Below are 18,890 nucleotides of genomic sequence, written 5' to 3'. Positions count from 1 at the left end.
GCCTGCAATCCAAGCTACTTGGGAGGCTGAGGCATGAGAATCACTTGAATCCGGGAGGTGGAGGTTGTGATGAGCCGAGATAGCGCCATCAAAGTCTAGCCTGGGCAACAAGAACAAAACTCCATCTCAAAAAAAAAAAAAAAGGTTTAAACTCTATGAGGGCGAAAACTCTTAGTTGTTCATCTCTAACTCCAACAATCTGTTCTATCCACGTCTTTCACTCATATCGTCTAATTCAATTCTCACAACACCCTTATTGTCCCAATTCCACAAATGAGAAGACTGAGGCACAAAGAGGCTCCAGACCTTGCCTAAATTACACAACTAAGCTATCCAAGCAGCAGAGATGGGATTTAAATCCAAGCAGTGGAACTCCTGAGAGCTTCTAATCACTTTGCTGTACTGTTTCTTCTCTGTCAGATTGTTTCATGCTCATATTTCGTTAAAAACCCATGGAGACTTTGTGGAGGGACTTCATAAACGGAAGAAAAGAGTTGCTTTGTCATAGCATTTCCAGACCTAAAATGCAAGGCTGCTGTAACGGATGTTGTCCATGTCCTGCCCACAACCCTGGGATCATTCACTGTGCTCAAGTGACTCCCTGGTGCTATATCTATATTTCCTGCTCCAGGAGTTTATTTTTTCTAGGAGCCTGCTCTGCCCCTGTGCAGCAGGCCAAAGTACCAGGGAGTTAGCACCTTTTGGGAGCAGCCCTCAACCAATGGCTCTAGGGCATTGGTGTGTAGATGTCCTGGCTCCCTTGCCCTTCGGCTGGGATCATCCTGAGGTGGGGGTTTGCACTGTTCCCCACAGTCACCCCAGGATGAGCTCCAGTTTCCCGCTGTGGTAGCTGGTTTGGTAGCACACCTACCTTAGCTCCCTTTCCTCCCTGCATCGTTCTCTACATCCCTGGTGGTGTTTCCATATTTCCCAAACTAGCTGGGGTTTTTTGTTTCTTGTTTTTGGTGATCAATTACCATTTGCTGAGTGTATATGGGTGATATGATGTAAACTGAGAAATGTGAGTTATCAGAAACTAAAGAGCTAAAACTGACAGCTTCAACACCCACTTTACAGGTGTTTATGAGGACTAACAAATGAAAATATAGCCTGGCTACACAGCCGTTATGGGGAGTTTGAAGCATGGTTTGGGTCATCTGAACTGTCAATTTCAGCCCTTCAGTGTCAGATAACTCACATTTCTCGGTTTACATCACGTCGCCTATATACATTCAGCAGATCGTGATTGATCACTGTTCTCACACTGCTAATAAGGACATACCCAAGACTGGGTGATTAATAAAGAAAAGAGGTTTAATTGACTCACAGTTCCACATAGCTGGGGAGGCCTCACAATCATGGCAGAAGGTGAATGAGGAATGAGGAGCAAAGTCAAGTCTTACACGGAGGCAGGCAAGGGAGTGTGTGCAGGGGAACTCCCCTTTATAAAACCATCAGATCTTGTGAGATTTATTCACTATCAGGAAAATAGCATGGGAAAGACCTGCCCGCCCCCATGATTCAGTTACCTCCCACCAGGTCCCTCCCATGACATGTGGGAATTATGGAAGTTATAATTCAAGATGAGATTTGGGTGGGGACACAGCCAAACCATATTAATTACCAAGATGTACTGACTGGAATAGCACAGCACACGGAGGCATTAGGCAGTCTTATAGTTGCACAGGTACACGAGTCTTTTTAGATATCTGCAGGTAAAGGGCTAACCATTTTTATTTCTACTTGAGAATTTCAGTTAACTTTCTCCCTCTGTCCCCTAACTAACCTTATAAAAATGATGTCAGCTCTGTCGTCTGGCACATTACTCATGATGACAATGACTCTTTATTGGTAACTTGCATCTGGACTGGGCAGAACTATAAATGAACCATAAACACTGGATGGGAGTTGTTATAAGAGGTACTGGCTGTTGTGGGGCATGAGTCTTCTAAATCAGGGCCACAGAGACTGACTTCTGAACAATTGTGAGGATGGTGGTAAAGACTGCTGCAAGGACTCCCACAGCAGAGGAGCACCTGACACTGTGCCCTGACATTATGTAATTCTTGTCCTATAGCATTTCAAGCAGACTGGGGCCAAGGGGGCCTGTGGTCATGATGTGAGTCTAAATATTTCATTGAACCTAAGAAGAAGGTGCCCTAGCAGGCACCACAGTATCCATGCACAAACTCTTCATCTAACTCACAAAATACTATATGTTATAAAGGCTATATGTGTGTTTCCAACATTTGGGAAAGATAATTAAATAACCATATACTTTCTCCTGTGCTTATCCCTTCACCACAAAACCTACACTTAAAAAAAAAAAAAAGAGTCATTATTAATGACGAATCATTTTTACTTTACACAAAGGCCTTTCCTGTCTGTGCAGTCTACCCTCCATCAGCATCTGCTACCTACTAGATATCATCAGTCACACTGCTTTTCACATCACTTGCCCCTCTGGTCCACTTTAAATTCAAATAAAGTTGGCTTTCTTTCTAGCCAGTTACTATGATCGTTTCTCACACCTTATTTCTAACTCTTCCTTTGTTCTCTCACCAAAATCTATACTCTTTATGACCATGTTCTTAACTATTTGGTTCTCTTCCTACTCATTTTCTTTTTTGGGGAGAAAAAAATTCAAAATTTATTTACCAAAAGACAGCATCAGCAGGTACAACTACAGGGGTTTCTCCATAGATTATACATTCACAAGACATTAGCTCAACATTAAGAAAGCCACTGGTGTGTTTTCTGTAACAATATCCACTTCACAGTGTGAACAGGTACTATTATTGTATTCACTTACAATTCTAGAAGGAAAGGCACAACTTGCCAAAAAAAAGTGAGTGGAGGGAATCCTAAAGTCAGGTGCAACAATGAAAAGATGATACTTTGGCCAATAGTCTTGGATCCACATTTCATCCAGGGCCTTCCAGATAGAGAGAAAGACTTTTCTCCCAGAAGTTAGAGTCTTTCTTTCTCCTTTCTTGTTAAACCAAGAGCAATGTTTCATTTGCTCAATATTACATGTACAAAAGGAAATTGCAGGGGAAAAAAAGGCATCACAAAAACATCTTGAACGTTCAGCTCTTCCCACCAATACATCAACTCTTGGTTTTACACAGGGCCTGGGAATATTTTAGTGTAAAATAGGAAAACAGACCCTATGTCTACAAAAAATAAAAAATAAATGAGGTAGATCAGTTAAAGATTTCACACCCAGGACTTGCCTGTTCCAACTTCATAACCTTCATGAAATATTCAGCAAGAAAACCAAAAAATCTTCACAATTACTTGGCATAAGTTGTAGATGGAAATTCAACAACAACAAAAAAAATTGGCATGTGAACCTGTGATAGGAAACATGGCTCTCCATGAGTTTCTTCTGAAGAATGAAAACCCAGTTCTTCAATAAAGTAGGTACTGGCAAACTAAATTAAGTCATCTGAGATTCCCCGCTCAGGTGCCCACCTCTTCTGGAGTTCAGGAAGAGGAAGGCATCTAAGAAGTGTGAGGAAGACATTGACACTCTCGGGGCTCCAACTGAACTGTATTTAAATAAGGAGCAACACACGTATTCACTCCCCAAGGACTAGCATAAGTCCATTTGAAGGCATCCTACTTAAAGTTCTAAAGTTGAAGCAATTTTACAACCTTAGTTTTTTGGGTTTTTTTTATTATTATTACATTCAAAAAAACAAACAATAAAATGAGGACAGAGTTGGGGCATATAAAACAGGTCCCTAAATAGATGGCAGACCTGCATACAGTTACCATAGAAGTATACCCCTCTCCTCTCAATTAGGCTATGCAGTTGTCTTTTCCACTGTTGTTCAGTAAGTTCCAATGGCTCTACCTTGAAATAGGTAACAGTCTTTGGAAAAAGTCATTCTAGGTTGTACAAAGGTTCTGTGTATACAGTTTGTCACAAGTAACAAAGTTTCTTTCCAAAATTAAAAAAATAAAAAAGTCTGTATTTGTTTTGATTTTTTTTTTATTTTTCAATTTTTTGCAAAGCAACATAGCAACAATGGTGATTGTAAAGTTTGCCTGATGTGATCACAACCGTCATAAACATCATTTGCATATCAGTAAGAAAAACAAAACAGGAGATGAATTCTTACAAAAAAAGCAGATTCTAGAGATTTCACTCTGTCTGCATTTCTCCTTCCACGCAAGTTCTCCTTTAGCTTAGCTGACTGCAATCTTGTTTTCTTCCAAGAAGTGAAGAAACTGGTTTTGGGAACGCTGTCAGTAGCACCTGGTTTTTCTACATCTGCACTGATACCTGATTGGGAGCCATCCATCTTAGAGTAGGCAAATCTGGCACTGCAGCATCACGGCGTTGGCAAACTTGTTCTGGCAGATGGGACAAGAATGCTGTGTCTTAATGGACGTGTTAGTTCAGTGAACCCCGAGGTGTGTCTTCAGGTTACCTTTGGGCGTGGCCACAGAGCTTACACTGGATTAATCTCTCCCCACTGTGGGTGCAGTAATGCATCTTGAGGGAGCTCTGGCAGCTTAAGAATCGGTGGCAAATGAGACATTTGTTGGGGTCGATGGTCCTATTCCCTTGGAAGCCACCAGTCCTTGGGGAATTACTGTTTGATCCCACCCCAGGATGTGTGGGTCCACCCTCACTTTCTGGAGAAGGCCCAGGCTGCAAGTTGGTTGGCAGGGGGCCACCCTTGAGGTCCTTGGGGTTAGTCACCAAAGAGGGATTCTCAGGTAGCCCTACCAAGGGGGTTACAAGGACAGGTATGCTGTTTAGAAAGAGACTTGATTCATCTACAGGGAGGGGTACAGAGAGTACATAGGGGATGCCATTGCCTGTTGCCAGTTTGTCCTAGAGCTCAGCCAACAGCTGGGGGTTTGCCTTCACATAGGGATGTCATCGAAAGTGCACCTCGAGTCGTTCTTGGTGGCGAAAAGATGACCACAGACAGAGGACACGAAGGGTCTCTCTCCAGTGTGGGAGCGGAAGCGGATCTGTAAGGAGCTATCAGTCCCGAAAACCTTGCTAGAGCACTTACACCTGTGCTTGGAGAGGACCGCCTCATCTTTGGGTTTGACCTCCTCCACGGAGATGTTCGGTGGCTTCCCCTTCCCTTGGATAGGTCTGGCGCCACAGAGGAGAAAGGGCCCTGGAAGAACACTGAGCCCGGGGCCTGAGGATGTAAAGCACTGGGGAGGCGGGACACGACGTTTGGGAGCACCCAGGTCCCATCCGGCTTCCGAACAACGGGCGTCAGCCCTGGGGACAAGGAGCTGGCGGCAGAAGGCATGTTGGCGTGAGGTAGCTTGGCTTGTTTCAAGGTGTCCAGAGACAGACCTTGGCTTCCAGCTTTCTGGCTGAGCAAAACCACAGCTGCAGAAACCTGCTGGGACATGTGACTGCCCAAGGTCTTCAGGGTGTCGGCCCCGCCCCGCTGGAGTGCAGGCAAGAGCGGCTCACGTGTTCACCGGGATGCGGATCTGCTCGGTGAGCTGGGTCTGCTGTAGCTGCCTCTGCTGCTGCAGAAACAGTATCCGCTCGAGGATGCTGTTGGCGCCAGGCACAGGGGCAGGCAGGGCATCTGCGCTCCGCTGATTCACCGCCACCTTGGTGTCCCGTAGCGCCTGCAAGGACACGTCAGTGTTGGCCACTTTGCCTTTGGGTAAATATCTTATGTACTGGGGGGTGGGTGGCAGGCCCGTCTTTGTCTTTAGATACATCACAGATTCCGCACCAGCTTCTCCTTCTTGTCCCCTGAGCTGCTCCCATTCTCCCTGTGACTTTCCTCACTGCTTGGACTGGGTGGCTGGTGGCTCAGTACAGCTCCAGAGATGTCTTCTGAAGGCACTGGACCCTCGCCATCATTCATGATGAAGACAGGTGGATTTTAGTGTAATTTTTCTTATGTTCCAACAACTCAGAGACGCTAAAGAACTTCGCACAGCATTTCTCACAGACTTGCGTCTTCTCCCACCGAGCACCAAGCTCCCCCGTCGCCGACGCCGTGGGGGCCACATCTACAAACTCCGTGGTCGGCTGCTGCTTGCCCAGGTCCTCCTCCGCGGTGATCCGCTGGGGTTTCGCCTGCTTGGGTCTCGACGTGGTGCGAGCAACCAGGCGCCAGGAGAGCCGCAGTTATTTGCTCTCTCTGCCACAAATTCCACAGTTGGGAAATTTACCCATCTTCCCCGCTCATTTTCATTCTGACTTATCTGGACACTCCCTCTATCCCCAGGAGAATACTCTTCTGCACTGCCAAGAATATATTGTGATCTGAGAATCTTTCTTTAACAAAATTCACATCTTTATTAGTTTTCCGTCATTGTACAAATCTTCCTGGCTATGGCTACCTTACCGCCCCTCCAGCCCCGCAAATCCAAAGTATAAATATTAGAAAAGTAAACCTGTAAATATGATAAAGATGCAAAATGGCCAGTTTTGTCATAGGTCAGTTCTTAACATTGAAAATCCTTCTGCCAGTGTCTTTTATTTTCTGCTATTATCTCAAATTAGTTTTTCACGAGAACCCAGCAGAATACAGAAGAAGAAAACTTAGATCCAAAGGACTCTCAACCAACAGTGGTGTTGGACACTATTTAGTTTTTTCTTCGGCTGGAAAAGGAGAGCTCATGTGGGTTTTCACAGCTTCCTTAAAAATGCAGGACTATGACTCCAAGCTCTCAAAATATCTGGAGGGAGAGCTGTGAGCATACTGGAGAATTCACTGAGAAATCTGGGCTCGAAGGAGAACAAATTATGATTCCTTAAAAAGAATAGGAGTGGGCATCTGGGAACTGGTAGCTTTCTTTCTAAGAAAGAAATCGTTCTGCTTTTCGAGTAAGACAAGACAGAGCCATAGGTAAAATTCGATACATACTACTAAGAATGAATTAAACATTTATATCAGATAATCTATATAGTATTATATCTCTATAAGTATATTTATTGATTATCCTAAATCATATTATTCTAAACAGTCAGGGGTTTTAGCTAAAAAATAAGTCTTTTTAATTCTACATAGAATGAAAGACTAGAATTCCCTCTTAGGTAGTATCCCATTCCCACATGCCTTACAAGTTGGATCTCGGAAACATGATGCTCCTACCACCTCTTTGCTGATGCTAGAGACGATTGCAACTGCAGCTACTGAAAGGAAAATTTTAACTGTGAAGCATCGAAGTTGCCTGGAGCTTTGCAGCTCTGAAGCAGTATCTATTGTTGTTTTGTTTTTGCTTTGTCCATTCCGTTTGACTACATGTAGACAAAGTTTAAGAAGACAAAAAGCAGACAAAAGACAAAGACTAACAAAGGAAAGTCCAGAAAGACCGTTCAAAACAAAGACTCTCTAGTTCCAAGTCCTTTCTATTTCTATATAAACTTGAGGCAATCACTCACTAGTCTTTTATATTTCTGTCTTCTTGACTTGAATTAAAATGTGTCATGCTAAGAATCCAATTACTTCACCAGAGACAAAATTTCATTAGTCACCAAAGAGCAATAAAATGCTGCTGTGTTCAAGGAGGTTCAGTGTTGTCATCATCGCGAACTCAGCAACAGTCTAGACTATGTAACCACTTGTTATCAGAAACCGGTCAGGGAAACTCCTGGAAGGCATAAATCCCTCATATGGCTTCAGTCCCACCTCAGCTCTCAACACCCTCACTCTCTCCATTCCAATCAATACTTTTATTTCAGTTCTTCAAATACTGCAAGACTTCTCTTATGTCTGGGTCTTTGAATATGCAGTTGCTTTTGTATAGAATATTCTTCTACTTCTCACTTTATTCATTCCTCTTTCAGATCTCATATCAGTATCACTTCCCTCAGGGAGCCCTGCCTGGGTCCCTGTCACAGCATATCACCCAGCAGAGCACTACTGTATTAGTAATTCATGACTTAATGTGTATGGGCCTTGCCGGACTCTGCATTTCATGAAAGAAGAGGCTGTCTCTATTACCACCCTATCCCTGAAACATAGTAAAATTCCTAACACTCAGGGACACTCATAAAGATTTATTAAATAAATAGATAAATTGACAGAACACTTAGATGTGCAACTAAGACTTAATCTAACATCAGATTAATTTATGACTATTCTATATGGACTGATAGAGTCAAGAGTCAGCTAGTGACAAGAAGCACGAAAACAGCTAAATTTCTACAAGGCCAAAAGCAAGGAGACTCTTCAGCCCTTGAGGTCAAAAACCAAATATGAATTTGGAAAATTGTGCCACTAAATCAACCAAGAAATAAAGTTGTTTAAAATGCAAGAAATGATCAACTATAACTCAATTTAAGGTAAGTCCAAGAAGTTGTGTGTGAAGCACTTTTGGTTTGTTCTTGGTTCATTTTCTTTTTTGAAACTGAGTCTCACTCTGTCACCCAGGCTGGCTGGAGTGCAGTGGAGCAATCTTGGCTCACTGCAACCTCCACATCCTGGGTCCAAGCGATTCTCCTGCCTCAGCCTCCCGAGTAGCTGGGATTACAGGCACATGCCACCATGTCCAGTTAATTGTTTGGTATTTTTAGTAGAGACGGAGTTTCACCATGTTGGCCATATGGTCTCCATCTCTTGACCTCGTGATCCACCCACCTCGGCCTCCTGAAGTGCTGGTATTACAGGCGTGAGCCACCACGCCCAACCTCTGGGTTCATTTTCAAAACACCATGTGGGAGTCTTGGCATATTGAAGCAAACATGATAGATTAAAAGTAGAAAATGTGCATAAATATTAGATCAGAAAACAAAGGCAAGCAAGTCAAGCCTTTGGAAAAGCAGTTTTTAGAAGGACTAGAAGAGGACTCTAAGTGTTCAAAAGTGATCTAAAAGTGATCTGGAACAGGAATAAAATAAAATAAATGCAGCCTACTTTATTGATTATTCAGTACATGCTTTGCAAGGTGATAAACATTTTGTAGGCATTGCCTCTTTAGTCCTCAGAACCCCCTTGCAATAAGATAGGCACCATTGTACTCTCACTTTATAAGCGAGGTAACAGGTTCTAAACGGTTAAGTAATTTTCCTAAGCTTATAGAGATAGTGCGAAAACCCGTGTTCAAATCCGCATTTCTGGAGCTAAAATTCTTAAACTCACTGCACTACAAATCACCCAAATCTAACACTCCTGCATCCCATTTCTTCTAAATCCAAATCAACATCTGCCCCCTCAGTGACACTTACAACCACCCTGCATTGCTTTCCCAAGTGTTCTGGTGAAAGCACTCGGGAGGAGCTATTCTCTCCAGAGCCGCCGCAGAGCATTCCACAAAGAAACGCAAAGAAGAACTCCAAAATTTGGTGAGCCAGTTCTGTGGGCACAGCCTCCTGTTGAGGCTCAGAATGAGACTACGTAAGGAAAATATTTAGGTTTTTTTTTTAACTTTGCACACGTGTAATTGTGTGTGAGTGTGCTTCTATGTGTGTTTGTGCACATATGTATAAGCCTAAATGCTCTGGAAGAATTCACACCAAACTCTAACAGTGGTGATTAATGGGAACAGGTATAGAATTAGAAACAGGAATGAAGAAGAAATGTTTCTTTTTAGGCTTCATACTTCTATCATATTCATAATTTTTACTAGGTAATTAAGTCATATTTTAATTTTCTTAAAAGGCATCTAACTCATGTTTCTGCTGGATAAGAGAATGCTCTTATATTAATTGCAGCTATGACAGGTAGCTCTCTCCTCTTCCCCACCTGCAGTGCTGCACAGCTTCCTGATACTTTTCCAGGGGATTCTCCCTGCCTTACTTCTGCTGGAGCAGTTTCAGCCTATTGCTTTTTTTCCTTTCTTCATGTACTAACTTCTACGATCAAAGCCACTAAGACCCCATTTAATTTGGCTGCAATAAACCTATTCTTAAGCGCTCCCAGAATACTTCAGGGCACTATGATCTCTTTGGCCACAAAAAATTTGGCTGTAACTAGGGCTCAAAGATATTCTGCCTTCAAATAAGCAGCCCATACCAGTGATAGCAGTGGGTTCTATCTAGCCCATTAAATTTCATGTCAACTCACCTGTAGGATTAAACCTGAAATTATCTTTAATTTGTCTTGTGTTTCTCGTTTCCCAAATATCCAGGTTCCGTTTCCCCACATTATCATTTTATTAAATACACAATTAACACATGAATATGCTCTTTATAAAAGAGGAAAACCACACAGAAGTATATCAAAAAAGTGAGACCATCCCTTGACTTTTTCTCTAATTGCAAAGTTTGTCACTAAAAATTGTTTGTGTGCATCCTTCCAAATACATTCCAATGTGTTTGTAACATAATTACATAATATTGTTTTGTGACTTGCTTTTTTCATTCCTTCACTCCCAATATATTTCAGGTCCTTTCAAGTCAGCATATTTGACTCCGCTTAATTTCTTTTAATGGTTCCATGGTATTTATGGTGTGATCATATCCTAATTAATTTAAGCTCTACTGTACTGACGTAAATCTGGAACATTTCCACATTTAAACTCTTACAAACAAGGCTGCAATGAACACCCTAATACATAGATCTATATATGAATTTTTAGTTTTTCTCAAGAATAGTTCTTAAAAATAAAATTCTTATTTATTGTCAGTTTTGATAAATATACCGAACTGCCACCTAAAAATGTGCCACTATTGTTTCATTCTCTAGCTTTATGGATTTTTTATATCTGAAGGAAGGAGATAAGCCAAAAGAGTCCCCGCATTCCTTGTGGAGTATTCTTCCTTTTCAAAATTACCTTAGCTTAATTCTCATTTAGTCAACTTCACGATCAGGCTTTCAAGTTCCACGAAATTTTTTTGTAAAGCAAGAAAAGAATGAAGAACTGAAGTTCTTGGTTCCTTGGGCTTGCACTCACTCTGTGTTCCACCCTGTAAGAGAAGCAGCCAGCACCCTGGAACGGCAGACCTCTGACCTGGTGGGCACCAAGGTCGGGAAGGCCAGCCTCATCCTCTTTAGCTAATGTCATGCTCAGGGCAGCCTGGCCAAAGGACTCTCTGGATCCCACCTTGCCTGTGGACTTCAGGTAAGAGTGGCATCAAGGGTCTCAAAGAGCAAGACAGAATGGGCTATGACATCAGCCTGTCCCTGTCATCTATGCGAGCCTAGGGAAGTCACAGCTCCCTCCCTCATTGGTTGGTAATACGGGTTTCGCTACTGTAACTGCAGAGGCTTGCTACAAGGACTAGAGAGTGTCAGAAGGGTCTAGCAGAGTACCTGCAGCAAGTTAAGTGTACAGTGGTTTAAAAAAGACAGGGGGACTTGTTTTCACTCATTTTCCATCGACTCCTTCAGGAACCTAGAGTCCGGTGATTTCTCCTCTCCACTCCTCACCCCTCCCTACAAGTCCTCTGTGAGAGCAAAGTTCACCCCGACAGCAGTTACCACTTGGTGTGAATGTATTAGGGGCAAGGGACTGTAAAGTCTGTGTCTCAGAAATGACCCAGGCCAGGGAACCTAAGCTCTCATCATCTTCTCCCAGCCAGAGCCTCAGGCCTTGAACCCTCTACTGTCTTAAAGTGTTCTCCTGTTGGACTGTTTTCCCCATCTTCCTATCATTCATTCATTCATTCAACAAATACTTAAGAGAGCATTTGCCCTGTGCCAGGTACCATGCAAAGCTTGGGGGATGCAGTGGAGACCCAGTGTCCGCCCTGCCTTCAGGCAAGGGCAAGCATTCCCCTCTCCATTCTTTTGCACAAGCACATTTATGTGGCTGTGGTCCAGGATCTCTTTACAACATGTTTTTCTCTGCTGCCTGCCACCATCTCTAGCCAGGCTTCCCCCACCTCCCCTGCATGTCCTGCCTCTTTCACATACAGTTGTCATGCTGTGAAACTGTTAAAGGGCTTCTGCTAGCAAGCATCAAGGACACAGCCTTAACCTATCATGTTCTCTAAATCAAATCAACATCAAGGACATCGTACTGAAGAGCCTTATGCCTTAGAATCATCCCCCTCGAGAAACTTTGCTGTTTGAAATCCTATCAGGACCTGCAAAGCCAAAATAAACCAGCTTTAACCTAAGACAGATGGAATGCTGAGTGTGTTAAAGCAGCTCTGTCTTGGTCTAGGAGTCCATCAGTTTCCTTGTCACCACTTCTGTTAATCAGAACCATCTGTGCGTTCCCAGTAACATATATTAGCTCTGCTCAAGCATATCTGGGGGGAACCGTTCCCAAATGCAGGGCTCACTTGACTGGCAAGTTTAATAAATTGATGTTTGTTTTTCAGAACTCGGATCTGTTATCTCATCAACAGTGCTTAATCTCAGTGTTTCCATGGACTGGAGTCCCTCAAGTCCTTCATGGTTGAATGACCAAGATGAAATAACTAGACGTGCTACTAAGAGATTTTTCGGGTGAGAGAAGGCGGACCCAGACAAAGAGATGAAAGGAGGTTAGTGAAGAGTCTCCACGCTAGACTTGAACATGATACAAGTCTATTTCCAGTAAATTTGACCAACAATGCTCTCAAGCTCCCATCTCCTGTGGGATGAGAAGCTCCTGAAATCATATCTTAGACTACCTCATAACTTTTCAGTCACATACTGTCATGAAGATAGATTTCTTTCATTATTTAAGACTCAACCCAGTTCTGTTTAAAACTTCAGCCTTGGCTAGAGATAGTGTCTGCAGTGGTTCACACCTGTGATATCAGTACTTTGGGAGGCCAAAGCAGGCGAATCACTTGAGGTCAGAAGTTCAAGACCAGCCTGGCCAATATGGTGAAACCCCGTCTCTACTAAAAATACAAAAATTAGCTGGGCACGGTGGTGGGCACCTGTAATCCCAGCTACTCAGGAGACTGAGGCAGGAGAATCACTTAAACCCAGGAGGTGGAGGCTGCAGCGAGCTGAGATGGCATCATTGCACTACAGCCTGGGTGACAAAGTGAGACTCCATTTCAAAAAAAAAAAATCAGCCTTGTCTTTGAGCAACTGCTCTGAGGGTGTATAGTGGAGGAAGTGTATCGTGGAGAGTGTATGGTGGAGGAAGTATCTCTCATGAAGGGAGACACGGCATGTCCTTATCCCTCAGCTGACTCAAGATCATGGCTTCATGCTCTCCCTCCTACTTCTATGGTCAAGAATAAACTAAGGCCTGAATAGTCAAATTCAAGATCCTTGTTCTTTACCTGGCCTAAGTGCTTCTGGACTACATGCATTCTGTGAGAGGACGGGGAAAAGGAGAGATTTCATGCACATTTCATTTGTACATGTCTACTTTAAAGTGAACACAGTTTCAAGAAAAACTTATGATTCTCTGTTTGTAGATGTCAAAGAATTAACATTTTCTAGGTAAAAGTAATGCCACAAGCAATCATTTATGGGTATTTACCAATGTCTGTTAGGCAAACCTGTAACACATCAGATCCATTCTATTAGTAAATCTATTTGATTCAACAAGGAAACTGTGTCCACGTATGCTGAGTGTGCAACTGTTCATATCATTGTCTGCTTGTGACATTAAAAGCATAAAGCAAACCATGAGTTCAGCCTTACATATTATGTAAATAAGATTGGATTTATTCAGTGTGACTGAGGGTACTAAAAATAACATGGCATTTGTCACTGGAATCTGCAGGCAGGCAGCTCAGAATGTTCACTCACAAGTAAAGACACAACAATGAGACATGCACTAGTACCAATTCAAATCAGAAGTGTTCACTCATGAGAAATATTTCCATAACAAAAGAAAGAAAAGAACAGTAAGATAATTTGACTTCTGCCTAACAAGCAATCCAAAAGCCCTGCTCAAAAGATGTTTAATAGTGGAATCTTTTTTATTCTGGTGGATTATTCAATTCTGAGCTAAAAGTACACCTTGAATGATTCATTAACAGCTATGAAGGACATGAATCTAGATTGACATAGAGATGAGTAAGGCAGACAGAATACGAACAGATATAGAAACACATATGCACACACCAGGATGTTGGGAAACGGGCCTGGGAGAGGCCGGAAGACACGGAAGATAGCACCAGACTGATTTCTTTTGAAGAATTATGGGGAAAAGGAAGCACTGTTGGAGTAAAAAGGAAAAAACCCTGCCACAGAGGCTACATTTGACTTTGGTTCTTGGTTCCCTTTACCCGCAGGTTGAATCAGTGTGGAGCTTGCTAAAAACGTCAGGCTGCTGAGTGATCTCTTTCTTTAAGGTTTCTGTTGCCATGGGAACAGTCATCCTCTATTTTCCGAAAGGTGGTTAATAACTGGATTTGAGAGTAATCACATTCTGTCCCAAACTTGAATTCAGCTCACTTCTGTCTCTGATACTGCCACCGTAGGTGTTATTACTGAAAACTCAGAATATGTTGGGAACTAATATCCAGAAAAAGACACTAGGTCTATTCCAAGAATTGATTCAGATTCATTGGTATGGGTCTGTGAGGTATGACCACAAAATCACGATGCATGTGTTTCAGTGTGAGTGCGTGCTTCAGCAAACAAACTGAACTTGCAGAAAGAAAAGCACCCTGTGTCTTGCAAAGTAAACGAGGGGTATGTGCTTAGTCCAACACTGCTATCATAATTGGAAACTTTTCTAGAACTCTTCTTTTTGATACTATCTTCAGAGTCCCTTTAAAAGTCCCTCTGGGAAACCCATTTCCTAACTTTGTAGAAATGTTTTATGCAGTGAATATATAATTTTATGCCAGTGCCAATGGCCACTGTGATGCCAGAGCAAGAAAGAGTGAACTATTTTTATTTAAACTAGGAGCAGAAGCCACAAGCCATCCTTAAAAATTTTATATATGACCAGGTACAGCGGCTCACGCCTGTGATCCCAGCACTTTGGGAGGCCAAGGTGGGCGGATCACAAGGTCAGGAGATCAAGACTATCCTGGCCAACACGGTGAAACCCAGTCTCTAGTAAAATACAAAAAAAACCCAGGTGTGGTGGTGCACACCTGTAGTCCCAGCTCCTCAGAAGGCTGAGGCAGGGGAATCGTTTGAACCTGGGTCTCCAGAAGTTGCAGTGAGCTGAGATAGCGCCACTATACTCCAGCCTGAGGACAGAGCAAGATTCCATCTCAAAAAAAAAAAAAAAAAAGAAAAGAAAAGAAAAATTACATTTACACAGACCTATTCTATTGGGATAGCTATTACTCAAAAACTAGAAAACAATGAGTGCTGGGGAGGATGTGGGAAAATTGGAAAACTTGTGCATTGTTGGTGACAACCTAAATGGTGCAGCCACTGTGGAAAAAGGTATAGAGTTTCCTAAAAAAACTAAACGTGGAATCACCATATAATCCAGCAATTCCACTTCTAGATATATATTCAACAAATTGAAAGCAGAGACTTGAGCAAATATTTGTCCATCAAAGTTTATAGCAGCATTATTCACGATAGCTAAAATGTGGAAACAACCCAAATGACCATTGACAGATGAATGGATAGACAACATGTGTTATATGTATATATTGGAATATTACTCAGCCTCAGAAAGCAATGGAATTCTAATAGGATTCTACAATATGGATAAACCTTGAAGACATTATGCTAAGCCAAACACATAAATTAAGCCCAAAACAAAAGGACAAATATTGTATGATTCCACTAATATGAGGTACCTGAAATAGTCAAATAATTCATTGAGAGAGAGAAAGGAGAATGGTGATTGCCAGATACTAGGGTGAGTAGGGAATGGAAGTTATTATTTAATTGGTATAGACCTTCAGCTCTGGAAGGTGAAAAGGTTCTGGGGATGGATAGTGATGTTGGCTGCACAACAATGTTAATGTACTTAACGTCAAGGGATTGTACACTTAAAAATGGTTAAAATGGTAAACTTCATGTTATGTATATTTTACCACAATAAAAAAAATTTCTATAAAATCAAAGCCAGGAGTATCTTAGTTATCTTCAAACCCACCAATTCTCAGTCAATTTCTCACCTTCACAGCTGATATACACAGAAGTTCTCCAGGACCTACCCAAACATTTGAAAATAAGATAGTTTTCCGGCCGGGCGCGGTGGCTCAAGCCTGTAATCCCAGCACTTTGGGAGGCCGAGACGGGCGGATCACGAGGTCAGGAGCTCGAGACCATGCTGGCTAACACGGTGAAACCCCGTCTCTACTAAAAAATACAAAAAATTAGCCGGGCGAGGTGGCGGGCGCCTGTGGTCCCAGCTACTCGGGAGGCTGAGGCGGGAGAGTGGCGTGAACCCAGGAGGCGGAGCTTGCAGTGAGCTGAGATCCGGCCACTGCACTCCAGCCTGGGCGACAGAGCGAGACTCCGTCTCAAAAAAAAAAAAAAAAAAGATAGTTTTCCTGGCACCCTAGGCCAGGTCCCGGTTTGCACTAACAAAAGAGAAAAGCAACCTCACACTAATGAGACTCAGTCCTACGTGACATTGCCAGATTTAGCAAATAAAAACATACAACACCCACTTACATTTGAAATTTAGATAAGCAACAAATAAATTTTTAGTATACGTATACCTAAATGTTGCATGAGACATAGTTACACTAAAAATTTTTGTTGTTTAGCTGAAATTCACATTTAAGTGAGCATATTGTATTTTATCTGACAATACTAATCCTAAATGAAATTGTTTCTGGCCAACAGCATCATCTCTTGCCTCTAAACACTGACTCAAAGTCTGCCACTGTCTGAGTCAGCTGCACTCAGGCATAAACCACACTGTTATCAGAACTTCTAGTGCAGACAGCAGAAAATAAAGCACAGATCTGGTCACAGCCATTTTCTCCCCTTCTGCAATAGTCAATGTATGTCCAAAATCTGCCACTTCAGCCCTTGTCCTCAGCCTTAGGGTTAAGTCATATTCCATCCTACCCATTAGCTCAGCTCTCCATGAGGTCTGGAGCCTAGACCAGCCTGGTGGATTGTATCAGTCTTCCCTAATTTCTCATTAGATTTAGAAATATCACATTGAAAAGCTGTTTACCATATCATTTCAAGCTCTCTTATATAAATATGTCCATGATGGTTTCCAGTGACAGGAAGGCCATTTTAAAACTATCACTGCCAAGTTTTTCTGTAAATACACCCCCGTGTTATTAAACAATTAGTGCAATTGTCAAGTAAACGTCATGAAAAGAACATTACGGTCTTCATTTTATATCTAAAGAAACAGAACAGTCACTGGCTTTCTCAGTCAATAGTTCACTCTAAATCCATCACTTACTTCTCTCCACCTGCCTTTCCCACCCCCTGGGGTGCTTTTTTTCTTAAAATCTGGTGCCATAATTGGGCAAGTGTGTGTTTCCTGCCTTGATACCACTTGTTTGTTTTCTGGGGCCTGATGATCCCTATTGTTACATCTGTAAAAAGGAAATATTCAAAAGCATACGAATGACACTAATATGGAATTGGTCGTGAGAATGGTTTGTCCTTCACTGTGTCACTCCTGGGACGACAGCTCAAGGGACACACACAACCCTTTCTACATAGCCTATTCCATTCTTAGTTCCTCAGAGCAGAAATATGCAACTCAATCCAACAAGTACTCATAGAGCTCCCATTATGCAGAAGGCATCACTAACTGAAGCCAAGGAGCCAAATTATTAAGACATTGTCACTGCCCACTAGGCACTTATAAACTCAGGATGTTTGCCCTTAAGCTTCTGACCACACCTTTTACATTTTCCCCCACTGCTTTGTATTCTCCCACCTACTCCTTTAAATCCAGGCATTTTGCTGGGATCTAAGCTTGGTCTGCCTCCGTTTTCTCCTCCATTCTGTTCTATGCTTCAACTTTTATGTTTATGTTGTGTCTGCCAAATTCTCTTACTCTGCCCTAGGCCCAGATTTTCCAAATTCCCTTCGGACATCTCTATCTGGATATATTTGTTCCAAGCTCAACACACTTCAAACCCAACACATATTCTTCCTCCCCAAGTCTTGCTTCTGTACTCCTTATGTCAATGGTATCACTATATTCCAAACAGAGGAAACTGAAGCTCTCCCTCCTCACCCTTCCACACAAGCAATTATAATACCCAGCCAGCTCCACTCCCGCAATGGCCCTCAGCTCTGCCTCTGCCCGCTCCCACTAACCATGCCTTGGCTTTTTTCCCTGTCTTCGCACCTGCGTGCCACAGTTGTTGTGGAACTGTCTCCCTAACCTCCAAACTTTCCCTTCTCAAATCCATCTTTCAGGCTGCTACCAGACTTACCCTACAATCACTAGTTAAATCACACTACCCTCCCACTCAAAAACCCTTAGTGTCTCCACATTGCCTGGAGAAAAAAAAATCCTTATAATAATATTCAGGACTCTGCCATCTGGCCTCAATCTCATTTCTAACTCTTTCTCCTACTTCATTGTCCCAAATTTCCTATATGTAAGCCACACAAAACCTTGCATTTCCTCCAAAATTGCTCATCTGGCTCTTCAATGAAGGTGTCTCCTTCTTGTAGACCACCCCTCTCTCCTGGAAAGAGCCCAGGAGAGCTTGAATCAACATATCTTAATTCAAATGCATTTATGTCATATTGGTCAAATTAACTTTACCTGAGTTTCCTTACCTTTAAGATGGGGACAATAATTATGTGTACTATGGAGTTTTTGTAGGATTTAAGAGATAATACATTTAAATAAGCTTAGCATAATGCCTAATGTGCACATTTTAGTTCTGGTCATTGTTATTTTTTCAATTTGCCTGTATTTATCAACTACTACTCATCCTTTAGGACTCCAACAAAATGCCACCTCCCCACAGAAACTTCCTCAATTGCCTTAGTCAAAAACCATCATTAGCTCCTCCTTCCACCTCTCATCAATAAGTGTGTCACTCAAGATAGCACATTTTTCACTCTACTTTGCATTCTAATTCTTCATTTATAGGTGCATCCTCCCAACTCTTCCCTGACCCCTATCCCCACTCCACTCACAAGCTCATGAGTGGCAGCCTCCTGTTAGTGTAA

The 18,890-nt window shown here is 42.4% G+C and overlaps 1 pseudogene; it reads right to left on the bottom strand.

Annotated features, from left to right (window-relative positions):
• Positions 1 to 1,543: 1,543 nt before the first annotated feature.
• On the bottom strand, positions 1,544 to 6,136 carry LOC101008138 (annotated as a pseudogene).
• Positions 6,137 to 18,890: the final 12,754 nt, after the last annotated feature.

Source organism: Papio anubis, chromosome 5 (assembly GCF_008728515.1).
Source record: "Papio anubis isolate 15944 chromosome 5, Panubis1.0, whole genome shotgun sequence".
In the NCBI taxonomy this organism is placed as follows: domain Eukaryota; kingdom Metazoa; phylum Chordata; class Mammalia; order Primates; family Cercopithecidae; genus Papio; species Papio anubis.
The sequence above is the reverse complement of the archived record's forward strand: the minus strand, read 5'-3'. Positions and strand labels throughout refer to the sequence as shown.